Genomic DNA, 14,587 nt, shown 5'->3' on the forward strand with positions numbered 1-14,587 from the left:
CTGCCCCACCTGCAGTGCACATGGTTTTGCCCATCTAAGAAGGATTTTGTCAGAAAGAATGAACCAAAATAAGGCCCATGGAATGGGTAGTGTCAGTTGTACTACATAGCAAACAAGTGCACAGTACAGAAGTACATTCAAATATACATTGCATGTCTGACCTCAGTTGTATTTGGTCATTGGTGTTGGAATCTGCATTTAGCAAATAAATCAGACTTACTGAGTTTGCCAGGTTTTTTGGAAATATTTTTCAACACCAAGGGGCGGGACGTATGCGCCGCACGGTTGACGCTGGCGTACGGGACGCGGCCGTACGGAACGCAGGTTGCAGCTGATTAACGCCAATTACAGAAATAGTATTTAAAGTTGTCCTAGAAAGGCAAACACTTGTTGCAAACATGCCAGGCTCAGAGTCAGAGGAAGACCAGGTGGTGCAGAATCTCTTGGCACGCATGGAGGCCAACACCACCTATGTGCCCCTCAACCCAGAGCACCCAGATGGCCCATCCACATCAGGCCAATCAGCAGCAGGGCCATCCTCAGCATCAGCAGAATCATTGGGAACACAGCAGGTGGCTTCCCAACAGAGTAGCCAGGCCAGCACTTCAGGTACAGCAACCGGTGGCCGTGGCAGTGGCAGTGCCCGTGCCCGTGCCCGTGGTCGCAGTGGGGCAACAGAGGAACCAACCACAAGAAACATGGCATATGAACCGCGGGAGCTTGACATCCTGGTGACGCGGGCACGTGATTTAATTGAGTGCCCAGCGGTAAAGTTGACACACACAAGGAGATGGAAGATCTGGGAGGAGATAACGGCGGAGATTAATGCAGTGGCTCCACAAGTTCGTCAGACGGAGCACGTTAAGAAGAGGCAAGTACATGTGTGTTACATTTGAGTAGGACAAGTCCAGTAATGTTAACATTCAATATTAGATGGAGTTGGTCAATGGGTGTTCACGTTGCTTGGAGGCACAGACATGTTGGCCATGACATAGAATTGATAGTTATTGGAGGGTGACTGTTTTTGTATCTTCTAAGGGTTGGTTTGAAAAATGAATATAATGTAAGTTTGGTGTCAGTAGTCACATGTTGTATTATGTTTCAGATTGCAATGGGTGCTACAGCAAACATGAGTAGTTACATGTATTAATATGTACACTTTGATTGCAGGTGGCACGACTTCAAAGGCAACCTCAAGAAGAAATTGACCCAGCGGTGGGAACACAGCCACACCTCTGGGGCTGGCCCCATGCCATCCAAGCTGGAGCTCACCCACCTGGAAGAGATGGCCCAGTGCTGTATAGCAGTGGAGGAGATCCGGGGGGTGAGCACTATAGACAGCGAGTCCCCAGCGGAAGTGATGGCTTCTACGCTTGAAGGTAATTATTTGCCAGGCCATAAGTAGATGTTTAACATTTGGCACGGAATGTGTGGTAATTGGTAATTTCTCGTTCAACAGCATCCCCACCGCTTGGTCCAGATTCTCTTGAGGAGGCCGTGGAGTCTGTGCCACCTGGCCCCAGTAGCAGGCCCGTGCAGCAGCCGCCGGGATTGTCCGCGGCTGAATTGTCCATGTGGGGCCGTGTGCTGGATAGTATTGTGCAGCAGGGAGAGTCTGCATTCGAGCGGGTGCGTAGGGCCGAGGAGGTGCTGCAGGGTTTGACCACCAGCCAGCAGAGTATTGCTGAGAGCCTGCAGGCTATGAGTGCCAGCCAGCAAGCTATGAGTACCAGCCATCAAGCTATTGCTGCTAGCCTGCAGGTGCTGGCTGATCAAGCCCTGCGGCAAAATGACCTCCTCCTCCGCCATAATGAACTTATGGTGGAGCTAGTTACCAGCAATAGGGCCCTAATGTCACCCGCTTCGGGTGCATTACCAACACCATCACTCCCTGCTGCCAGAGGGGGAAGAACATCCACCCCCTCACCAGCATGTGCTCCACATGAGCCACCATCTGACTCTGGCCGTGGACGAGGCCGAAGACCTGCTGCACGTGGCAAGGAGCCTGCCAGGGGCAAACGTGCTCGCAAATGAACTTGTGTCCCCATTAATCTCCACCGTTATGTCTTCCCAAATCTTCCATTGAGCTGTGTGTGTCAGCATCCTGTGTCAACATCCGTGCCCAGGGTCACCACATTTCCCCGCGGTTCAAATGTCATGTTTGGTTCCCCTGTTGCCCTGTTTCGGCTACCATTACTGTGTGCTGTACTTGAAGTGTTGGTGCTGTACTTTTGTTGTGAAGCCACCTGATGTGTTCCTAATGATTCTGCTGTGGCTATTTATTCTATATTATTTCTTTTTTGGCCTGTTATGGTCCCATTTGTTTTGTGTTGTTTTTTACATTTTTACCAAAGTGTCTTTAATAAATATTATTTTGGCCCCACAAATGTCTGTATTAATTGATACATGCAGAAGTGCCATGTGTATTAGTATTAATAATATTAAGCTGTGTTCATTATTTGCAGTGTAAAAGTGTGTTACAAGTGCAGCATGTAATGTTCCCTTTAAGCTGCATGCTTCCAATTGTAGCAGTGAGAAGCGTGTAATTAACAAGTAATGGGTAAAGTATGTGATTGTATTGGGTTCAGGTGACATTGGTTGAGGTGCGTCCGTCCTGATTAGGCGTTCTGATTGCCTAGCGCATGACCGAGTGGTGTCCGCAAAGCAAGAGTAGCCTTTTGGACACCGCACATTTCTTCCCTTTTTGTTCACGTGCATTCGGCGTGCTGTCCGAATGCACGCCTACCAAAATATGTGTACTCCCCCGTGTCCGCCCATGTTTCCGCCCAGTTTAGCCCACTTTGAAACTACGCCCCTGTGTCATTCCGCATGACGCCCATAACACACCCATATTGGCCGAATGATTGCGGTGCACATTTCTGTACGGTATTAGTGAGAACAAGTACGGAGACCATGCGTGGCACATGCGCGTCGCGTTCTCCACGCATACGCAGACGGCTAAAAAACGCCATCCGAAAGAATTCGGAAAAGTACGCACCGATCAGAATAAGGGCCATTGTCACATGACCTAATAAGATGCCAAAAAGAGGCTCCATTCTCCCCACACTTTGGGCAAATATCTGTAACCGACCCTCTTATCTTTTTTAGCTTGACCGGAGTCATGTAGGTCCGATGTAAAATGTTGAACTGTACTTGTTGGACTCGAATAGAGTACGTTGCCCTCTTTGGAGATGCTAACGCTAGCTGCCAATTACTTTCTTTTATATCCGGAATATCTAAAGCCCATTTCTGCATTAACTGGATAAGCCCGTCTTCGGGGGCGATAACAGACAAGAACTTATATAATTTAGAAACCCCTTTCCGTGACGTAATTTTTCTTAATTGTATCTTAATAGAAGTCTCCATTAACCACCCATCTCTGCCGCTACCATAACTGTTTATCGCACTTCTGAGCTGTAGGAATCTATAGAACAATGATTGGGGCAATGCAAATTCATCCTGAAGTTGACTGAATGTTTTAAAAACCTTATCCTGAAAAAGTTGGCCCAGTGATCCCACTCCATATTGGGCCCATATTCTCCCACCTTGCTGTCTAGTTATCTCCCTAGCTGTAGGCAATAGAAGAAAAGAAGAGTCTGAGTCCACTCCCTGGAACTTCTCCATGCTACATACCACTCTCCATACTCTAATAGCTTGTGCTACGATGGACGGATAGTTTCTGGGATTTAGGCTGGACAGTAATATTTGTAGGGGCGTAATACTAGGATCAATACCCCTAATCAGCATGGATAGTTCCCGGGACTGCCCCTCAGGATCATCCCAAGATCTAAGGTGTAGCAATTGGGCCGCAAGATAGTATCTCTTAAAGTTTGGGAGGGCCAGGCCACCATTGTCACGATCTCTCCAGAGGGTCGCTATTTTGACTCTAGGGCGCTTATTACCCCATATGAACAAAGAGATAATACTATCTAGGTTTCTAAAGTGTTCATCCTTAAATGTAGATTGGGGACTGTTGAAGTATGTACAGGATTTTAGGTAGAACCACCATTTTAATCAGGTTCACCCGCCCCTGTACCGACAGAGGAAGTTTGGCCCAACACCTAAACTTGGTTTTAACTTCTTGGATCACCGTTATAATATTATCTTTCAAGAAGTCTTCTGTTGTCCCTGAGACCTTCACCCCTAGATAATTAAAGCCCGAAACCTTTAACAGTGGTACATCAAGCCTGCTACTACATCCACTTTCATCCCCCAGCACCATTAGGTGTGACTTGCTCCAGTTTACAGTGAGCCCCGACATTGCTCCAAATTGACTCAATGAATCTATAACTGTATTTAAATCCTTGTCTCTTGGCAAAGCCCCCGGTCTAGATGGACTGCCAGGCGAGGTGTTTAATATGCATCAACACTATGGATGATTCAACCATAGAGGAAGGCAAATCTTCCCCATTTGGGTCCGCCATCCCTACCAATAGCTCATCAGCATAGAGAGATATCAGGTTATATCTCATATCCCTCCCCAAGTCATACTGGTGCAATTTCGATCTCAAAAGACAAGCGAGGGGTTCAATCGCTACCGCGAAAATGAGCGGGGAGAGAGGACAAACCCGGCCGGGTGCCTCTAAATAGAGAGAACGGCTGTAATGTATACCCGTTAATAGAAACTCTTGCCCTGGGGCTCTTATATAGCAGCTTCAACCATCTGACAAATCCTGGTCCAAAACCAAATGCTTTAAGAGTATTCCAAAGATAGCCCCACTCGACAGAATCGAACACTTTGTTCGTGTCGAATGAGGCTACCGCGGCACTCAAACCTCTCGCGTTCATATGTTGTATATAGGAGAAGACCCTTGTTATATTGATCATAGTAGACTTCCCACGCATAAACCCTGATTGGTCAGGATGTACAATGTCCTGAATCACTGTACTTAATCTATTTGCCAATACCTTTGCGATTATCTTTGCATTGGTGGGCATTAGCGAGATCGGTCTATATGAGTCAACGCTAGAAGGGTCCTTGCCTTTCTTAGGGATGAACACTATGGATGATTCAACCATAGAGGAAGGCAAATCTTCCTCTGACATCATCCCCTGACAGAGTGCAACAACCCGGGGGACCAGGACTTTGTCAAATTTTTTAAACACCTCGCCTGGCAGTCCATCTAGACCGGGGGCTTTGCCAAGAGACAAGGATTTAAATACATTTTCAACTTCTACCGAGGTAATTGGTGCATCTAATAGGCTCTGAGCCTCTAAGCCAATTTGGGGAAGATCCAAACCTGCAAAGAATTCCCTCAAGTCCTCCTTGCTAGGTTTCTGGACGAATTGATAGACTTTGCCAAAATGGGCAACAAACTCGTCCACTATATCGGGGGTGGATGTCAACGTTTCTCCTTGGTTAGTTCTAATACTCGCTATAACATTGGATGGTCTATCCATCTTTAATAAGAGGGACATAAACTTGCCCACTTTATCTGATCCAGCATACCATTGGTGGGAATTGACATTTTGACATTGACAATTTGAGTGCCTCTCTGCACTGTGCAGTGGGGTCCCCTGATAGGTTTTTCTATACAGTCACATCCTGTGGTTGGCGTAAAGCCTTTTATTTTGTAGCCTTGTATATCCTGCAACACAATCCCCCCCATCCCCCCCCCCCCCTGCCCGCTGGATGTATTACCCAAGACTTGTTAGATAAAGAACAGAGTGCCTCATGTTCTAATGGGGGATTGCTTGATGTGTCTTTAACTTCCTCATCGAGCATATTCGTGTAATGTATGTCTTAATGCTGGCATTGATCTAGGTTGGCTCAAAACTTGATTTAGTCTTGACAGGTAACAGCCGTTGAGGAATAGTAGATTCAGTTATATTGTTAGATGCAGGTTTGGCTAGAAAATGTTATTTTAACTTTCATTTCCTTTGAAAAGGCATGCTTTTCAATATTCTACTGCACTTTATCAACCGGCACAGAGGGGACAAATGATATGCCTTTGCTTAATAATATATGTTCATTGGTGGATAATTCATACAATGATAGATTGTATAAGATTGTATATCAGGCTTTCTTTGGCTTGGTACAAGAAGGGGACTGCCCTAGGGCGGTCAGAGGGCGCTGTTATGGGATGTCAGTCAAATGCAGCAGCTACTTAAAAGGGACTGAGTGGGTCCCCAAAAGGTAGGTACAAAGAAGAAAAATAAAGTAGCGCTTGCCAATGAGGAAAATCAATATAAAAATTTATTACACATAATTATAACAATAAATAAATTAATATGATAAGGAAATACACAATAAAATATATAGATAAAAGCTCAAGCCCTCAGTGAATGCCACTTATTGTGGGATGTTAATAGGATCCGTCCTATATGTGCCGTGGAGTTGGTAACTCAATAGGGACCCAATAAAGTTCTTTTTGAACTGAGATGGTATATTGGTCTCCAATTGGAAAAAAGTCAGCGAATTTAGAAGATAGTAATAATTACCACTGTATGTCCCTTGGGAGTCTTGTGTCCATTTAGGACTGCTGAAGAAGCTGTGATCTCCGTGTGGGTTTTTGTGGATGAAATCTTCTCCGCTTGGTAATAGCAAATATGGAGCCAGGTGGTGGGTCTCAAGGTGAAGGTTTTTTTCTCCAAAAAATAAAGGTGGTCAACGGCTGGTTGGATCCAAGTAGCGCAGTGTGGCAATGACAGTGAGGGGCCAATATGAGCAAGCAGCTTCCAACGCGTTTCACTGTCTCTAGGGACAGCTTTGTCAAGGATATGCTGCTAACAGTCCTTTGAGGGTTTTTATACCTGTGTCTGATAATCAAACACAGTGCACCTGTGTGCTAGAAAACATTTCATTTACTTTAATACTTAAAATTTCAATTGGTAAAAAACAATAGAAGGCAACAGTAAAATAAATAGCATCCAGAATGAACTTTCACATTAATATAACAAAAGATTGGGTTTTTAGCAAGAAAAGACATATGTAATAGGAACGCGCTATTGGACGGCGATCAGGTGTCCAATAGATTATTTCCTCAAACATCAGGCGTTGTTATAGTAACAAGTCATGTGTTTATAATTCAGCCTATAATAGGCGTGGGGCGGGATAAATTTAGATAGAGGAGGCTGGCGCGATGTTCGCGTGCGCTCCAAGCCTCTATGTGGAAGTGTACTTCCTGTTTCATTCATATAGTCTGGACGCCTCGCGATAGGCTTGCGTCCCAGACCTCGTTCTGAAGATGGTACTTCGGAAGTTCCGGTTTTCTCTAACATGTAGTCTGGTCGCCTAGTGATAGGCTTGCGTTCCAGACCTCTTTCTGAAGTATAATGTTTCATAAATAACGGAGGAAAAATAAGCTAGGATTGTGTGTTTATTATGCATCAATCATATATGGAGAAAATAAGCACACATCATTATTGTATAAAGGAGCATAATGCAAGAAAGGACGTAACCCTTATATATGGTCACATGATTCAGTGTTGGTATATTTAGCTTTTGATAATCACATACAGATTAGAGAGAACTTTTTAAAGTTTTTCAAAAAAAGAGAGTCTCATTCAGTTGATCAGGTTATAATTAACTCAAGTGCTTATCTATCACAAACTATAAAAAAACACAATAATTGCAAAATAGTGTGATCAGGGAATAGCGCCATCTTGTGGGCACTTTTGATTTAAACACTAATACATTATACATATTTGGTCTATATAGTTTGTCAAGGGAAGAGGGAAATACAATATATAACAGACAGTAGTATAGCATCACTTTTTTCTTTTCATCGATGTGATTTTAGCAGAAGAATAATGAGATGGACGACCAAAAATTATTACAAAGATGAAAAAAATAAAATAAAAAAATATAATAAAAAAAGGATATAATAAAAAAAGTAGTAAAATAATAATAACAAAAAATAAGAATAAGAATTAGACTGGTAAGACAGGAAGGACTCATTGTGAATATAGGAATATTTTAGTGTGTAGCTCACTGGTTTCAAATCACACTATTTAATTCTACAGCTTCGTTTAGACCATTAGGGTGGATACAGTTCATCTGATACATCCAATAAACTTCTCTCCTACATACAGTGGCGTAGCTACAGGGGTCGCAGCGGTCGCAGATGCGACCGGGCCCCTGAGCCAGGGGGCCCAACCCCCGCCACTGTCCTGGAAGAGGGAAGGGAACAGAACGCTCCCGTTCCCAGTGCTGCTTTGCGGGCCCGCGCGCGTCACGCTGTGGACGGGACACGGTGGCCGTATATGAGCTGTGATTGGCTGCAGCGGCTCGCCGCTGCAGCCAATCACAGCTCATATACGGCCACCGTGTCCCGTCCCGCCCAGCACTGTCATACTCAGCTGCGTGTTTTACTGAGCAACCAGGACCTGGAGCCTCAGTTGAGACGGAAGTGGGGACACATTTACTGCCTCCTGTGTCCGCACAGCTGCTGAGTCCTGTCTCTAGTGTCCAGAGCTAGGACTAGGAGAAGTAACGGAGGCAGCTGACATTTCAGGTCAGGGGGCATGTTTGTGTTGCACTCACTGATCATCTACTCACCACAGTATCACACCTGTGTCATCTAATGCTTAGTGGTTCCCTGGGTGTCTGGTGCGCCCTCATTTATAATGCAGGCTCATTACCCTTTGTTTCAGCTTGTAGTGATATGTGATGTGTGTGTGTCTGCATGGTACAATACCAGCTTATCTGTCAGGGTTGCCTACCTGACCCTCTCCATCAGGGAGAAAATGCTCTGTTCCTGGACTTCCCTGGTAATGTATGACTGCCATCACCTGTGGGGAGATAGGTAATTGATAAGAAAGGTGTTTCACCACAGGTGATGGCAGTCATACATTACCAGGGAAGTCCAGGAACAGAGCATTTTCTCCCTGAAGGAGAGGTCAGGTAGGCAACCCTGAGATACATATGCCAGGCCCTGCTCCAACCAGAGTTCTTTCCTAGGGGGGTGTGACCGCCGCCGCCTACAGGTAAGTCTCCTCTGTTTGTATTTGGGACTTGACTTACTGAGCAGCTTCTTTTAAACTTGCCAATTTTATTTGATTTTGCCAGGGGGATTTAAGAAAGTAAAACAAGGTGTGTTGGGTATGACGATATACTCAACATGATGAGTTTTGCCTGCTCAATAAATAAACCCATTGGTGTGGTGCACTTTGATAAACTAGGGGGGGGGCACTTTGATAAACTAGGGGGGGGGGGGGGGGGGCCCAAGCTGACCTTTCGCACCAGGGCCCACGAACCCTTAGCTACGCCCCTGCCTACATAGCTTTTTGAACTGGTCTCCACCTCTAATGGTCTTAGCGATATGTTCAACCCCTATCAATTTAAGGCTCTTAGGGTCACTGGAATGTTTCTCAAAAAAATGTTTAGATACACTGTGCAGGGTGACTTTATTAATGATATTCCTACGGTGTTCTAAAAAGCGCTGTTTAAGGGGGCGGGTGGTGCGCCCGACATATTTTAGATCACAATCACATGTAAGTACATAAATAACACCAGTTTTGTTATTTATGTACTTACATGTGATTGTGATCTAAAATATGTCGGGCGCACCACCCGCCCCCTTAAACAGCGCTTTTTAGAACACCGTAGGAATATCATTAATAAAGTCACCCTGCACAGTGTATCTAAACATTTTTTTGAGAAACATTCCAGTGACCCTAAGAGCCTTAAATTGATAGGGGTTGAACATATCGCTAAGACCATTAGAGGTGGAGACCAGTTCAAAAAGCTATGTAGGAGAGAAGTTTATTGGATGTATCAGATGAACTGTATCCACCCTAATGGTCTAAACGAAGCTGTAGAATTAAATAGTGTGATTTGAAACCAGTGAGCTACACACTAAAATATTCCTATATTCACAATGAGTCCTTCCTGTCTTACCAGTCTAATTCTTATTCTTATTTTTTGTTATTATTATTTTACTACTTTTTTTATTATATCCTTTTTTTATTGTATTTTTTTATTTAATTTTTTTCATCTTTGTAATAATTTTTGGTCGTTCATCTCATTATTCTTCTGCTAAAATCACATCGATGAAAAGAAAAAAGTGATGCTATACTACTGTCTGTTATATATTGTATTTCCCTCTTCCCTTGACAAACTATATAGACCAAATATGTATAATGTATTAGTGTTTAAATCAAAAGTGCCCACAAGATGGCGCTATTCCCTGATCACACTATTTTGCAATTATTGTGTTTTTTTATAGTTTGTGATAGATAAGCACTTGAGTTAATTATAACCTGATCAACTGAATGAGACTCTCTTTTTTTGAAAAACTTTAAAAAGTTCTCTCTAATCTGTATGTGATTATCAAAAGCTAAATATACCAACACTGAATCATGTGACCATATATAAGGGTTACGTCCTTTCTTGCATTATGCTCCTTTATACAATAATGATGTGTGCTTATTTTCTCCATATATGATTGATGCATAATAAACACACAATCCTAGCTTATTTTTCCTCCGTTATTTATGAAACATTATACTTCAGAAAGAGGTCTGGAACGCAAGCCTATCACTAAGCGACCAGACTACATGTTAGAGAAAACCGGAACTTCCGAAGTACCATCTTCAGAACGAGGTCTGGGACGCAAGCCTATCGCGAGGCGTCCAGACTATATGAATGAAACAGGAAGTACACTTCCACATAGAGGCTTGGAGCGCACGCGAACATCGCGCCAGCCTCCTCTATCTAAATTTATCCCGCCCCACGCCTATTATAGGCTGAATTATAAACACATGACTTGTTACTATAACAACGCCTGATGTTTGAGGAAATAATCTATTGGACACCTGATCGCCGTCCAATAGCGCGTTCCTATTACATATGTCTTTTCTTGCTAAAAACCCAATCTTTTGTTATATTAATGTGAAAGTTCATTCTGGATGCTATTTATTTTACTGTTGCCTTCTATTGTTTTTTACCAATTGAAATTTTAAGTATTAAAGTAAATGAAATGTTTTCTAGCACACAGGTGCACTGTGTTTGATTATCAGACACAGGTATAAAAACCCTCAAAGGACTGTTAGCAGCATATCCTTGACAAAGCTGTCCCTAGAGACAGTGAAACGCGTTGGAAGCTGCTTGCTCATATTGGCCCCTCACTGTCATTGCCACACTGCGCTACTTGGATCCAACCAGCCGTTGACCACCTTTATTTTTTGGAGAAAAAAACCTTCACCTTGAGACCCACCACCTGGCTCCATATTTGCTATTACCAAGCGGAGAAGATTTCATCCACAAAAACCCACACGGAGATCACAGCTTCTTCAGCAGTCCTTAATGGACACAAGACTCCCAAGGGACATACAGTGGTAATTATTACTATCTTCTAAATTTGCTGACTTTTTTCCAATTGGAGACCAATATACCATCTCAGTTCAAAAAGAACTTTATTGGGTCCCTATTGAGTTACCAACTCCACGGCACATATAGGACGGATCCTATTAACATCCCACAATAAGTGGCATTCACTGAGGGCTTGAGCTTTTATCTATATATTTTATTGTGTATTTCCTTATCATATTAATTTATTTATTGTTATAATTATGTGTAATAAATTTTTATATTGATTTTCCTCATTGGCAAGCGCTACTTTATTTTTCTTCTTTCTTTGGCTTGGGTTGCTTTGCTACCTTGTCTTTGCCTACGATTTTACTGCCCCCACCTTGTTTATTGGCGTTTATGCTGGCTATAGCCGCACGGGTGAAAACCCCTAAAGGGCCCTTTGATGTAGATGGTGCATCCCTATCAGCCAAGGAACTGCCAGAATCTGCAGAGAACTCAGTATCAAACCAGTTAACACCTTTTTTATTACACCTGAAGAATGGTCATTTACGATCAGAAGATTGTTGGTCAGATAGCCATCTGTAGACTGTGTGCCACTCGTAATATAGATCCACCTTCGTCAATTTGTCTTTTTTTTATTTGATTAAGTCTTTATTATATTGATACACTTGATTCTGCAACTTGTCCAGCGATTCAGTTTTGTGATCAGATACTAGAGCTGTAAGATAGATGTTTTCAAATACACTAATTTTAGCATTGGTTAATTCCTTAGAGGATTGCTCTATGACCAAGACTATAAGGTAGAGGGAGCATTTGTTTAGAATCATGACCTAGCGTTTACAGAACATAGCGACCTATTGTATGGCAGCTGCGCAATCTGAAGGTATTTTTTTTAGATTTCTAATTATAAGAGAGTGACAAGCAGTGCAAGTCAACCTCGCAATATGTCACAATAAATGACCCCGATGTTCGCTGCTTCCACTTCATCCTCGATGCCCTTGGTAAATATTATAGACTCTGCTTCAGCTTCTGAATAGGTGAAAATATCATCAATGGAAAATTGCATATGACCCCATGCTTCCGTGCCTCCTTCAGTCATGTTTGCAAAACAGGTACTGTCAGCCTCTGTAGGTAGCGAAATGAGACCAACCAAATGATAAAAAATATGTATACATTGGTGCTATAAATAGCAAAAATCACAGTTAAAAACAATTGGAGGTACTTGTGAGTTATCCGGGCGTCCGATTTTTAAATCGGGTCGGATCGGGACATCGCATCGCATCGCATGCGACCATCGGATGCGATGCGATGCGATGACCCGATTTTTCCATAGGAATCAATGTTAAAATGGACTGAGTCCATTTTAACATGGAATTCAATGGGAAAAAGGGGTCCTTTTCATACCCCTACTATCCAAGTGGGCATGGAGTTGGATATAAACCTGTGGCGAGCGTAGCGAGCCACCGAGCCCGAAGCGTGGCGAGCGTAGCGAGCCCCGCGAGGGGACACGGAATACCGTCCCCTCGCGGGGCTCGCTTCGCTCGCCACGCTTCGGGCTCGGTGGCTCGCTACGCTCGCCACAGGTTTATATCCAACTCCATGCCCACTTGGATAGTAGGGGTATGAAAAGGACCCCTTTTTCCCATTGAATTCCATGTTAAAATGGACTCAGTCCATTTTAACATTGATTCCTATGGAAAAATCGGGTCATCGCATCCGATGGTCGCATGCGATGCGATGCGATGCGATATCGCATCGCATCGCATCTGATTGTATGCCTTAACTTAAGGCATACAATCAAAAAATCGGACGCCCAGATAACTCACAAGTACCCAATTGGATTGTTTGCATTTGTGTGTAGTTCACTTATGCGGACTGAGTGCCATAAACAGTAACAATGACTCCCCAGTGATAGTACCAAACATATACATCAGCAGTCAGGAACTCCCAAAGAACTCCACCTTTCAATTGTACAAATAAGTAAGTAAAATATAACATACCTTATACATGAACACACCGCTTGTGCAGGCTGCAGCGGTACTGCCCACCCACCCGGTGACGACCGTGACATCACTCTCTGGCATGAACTCTGACGAGTGCAATCTCTTTGTGAGTGCCTGACCGCTGGTGTGTGTGTGTGTGTATATATATATATATATATATATATATATATATATATATATATATATATATATATATATATATACACATATACATATACATATATACACATATATATATATATATATATATATATATACAATCACATATATATATATACATATATATATATATATATATATATATACACATATACATATACATATATACACATATATATATATATATATACAATCACATATATATATATACATATATATATATATATATATATATATATATATATATATATATATATATATATATATATATATATATATATATATATATAGAGAGAGACAGGGGTCTGGCACTCCTCCGCCAACAGGTAGTGGCTTTTAGTGTACTTGCCCGGGTGCACACAATTGAGTCACAACGTGCTCCAACATAGGAATAAATGGATGCGTCACTCCAGGGGCTTCACCACAATAAACATTTAATGGCGCTTGTCAACGGCGTTTCAGGACACTTCCCGTCATCAGGACAATTGTCCTGATGACGGGAAGTGTCCCGAAACGCCGTTGACAAGCGCCATTAAATGTTTATCGTGGTGAAGCTCCTGGAGTGACGCATCCATTTATTCCTATATATATATCTATATATAGGAAAGAAAAGGGTTGTTCAGAGTGCGCTCAAATTGCACCACCTAGCAATTGCCTACAATCACAATGATATCACAATTATTCTGGAGTATAATTCAGATGTTTTTCCTCAATAAAATGTAGACTTCATTCGAACAATCTTTCTTTATTAAAAGAGCCTAACGCGTTTTGTCAACACGACTTCATCAGGGGCAATGCTAAAAGTGGTACAGAAGAGAACATGGGCAAACTATAAATATTCAAATCCATAGAATTCCAAAATGAAAAATAATAAAAAAAAAAAATCAAGGAGTGAAATACATACCCACTCATAAAATAATTGATAAGGAAGGATAATCCTTACATCGAACAATGTGTATAAAATTCTCTAAATGTACATAAATTCAATCAATTACAACTTGAAGCCCATATTCAATACATAAAAAAAGGAGGAAGATGATTAGAAGGAGCTGAACAGGCAATAAAAGAAGAGGATCCAAATATATGTACCTACCAATAAACAGTGGCAGGAAATATTATTCCAAGAAAAATCATTCAACGGCCCACAGGTACCGAAATAGTAACAATACCT

Source organism: Crinia signifera, chromosome 3 (assembly GCF_055691185.1).
Source record: "Crinia signifera chromosome 3, ASM5569118v1, whole genome shotgun sequence".
Classification (NCBI taxonomy): Eukaryota; Metazoa; Chordata; class Amphibia; order Anura; family Myobatrachidae; genus Crinia; species Crinia signifera.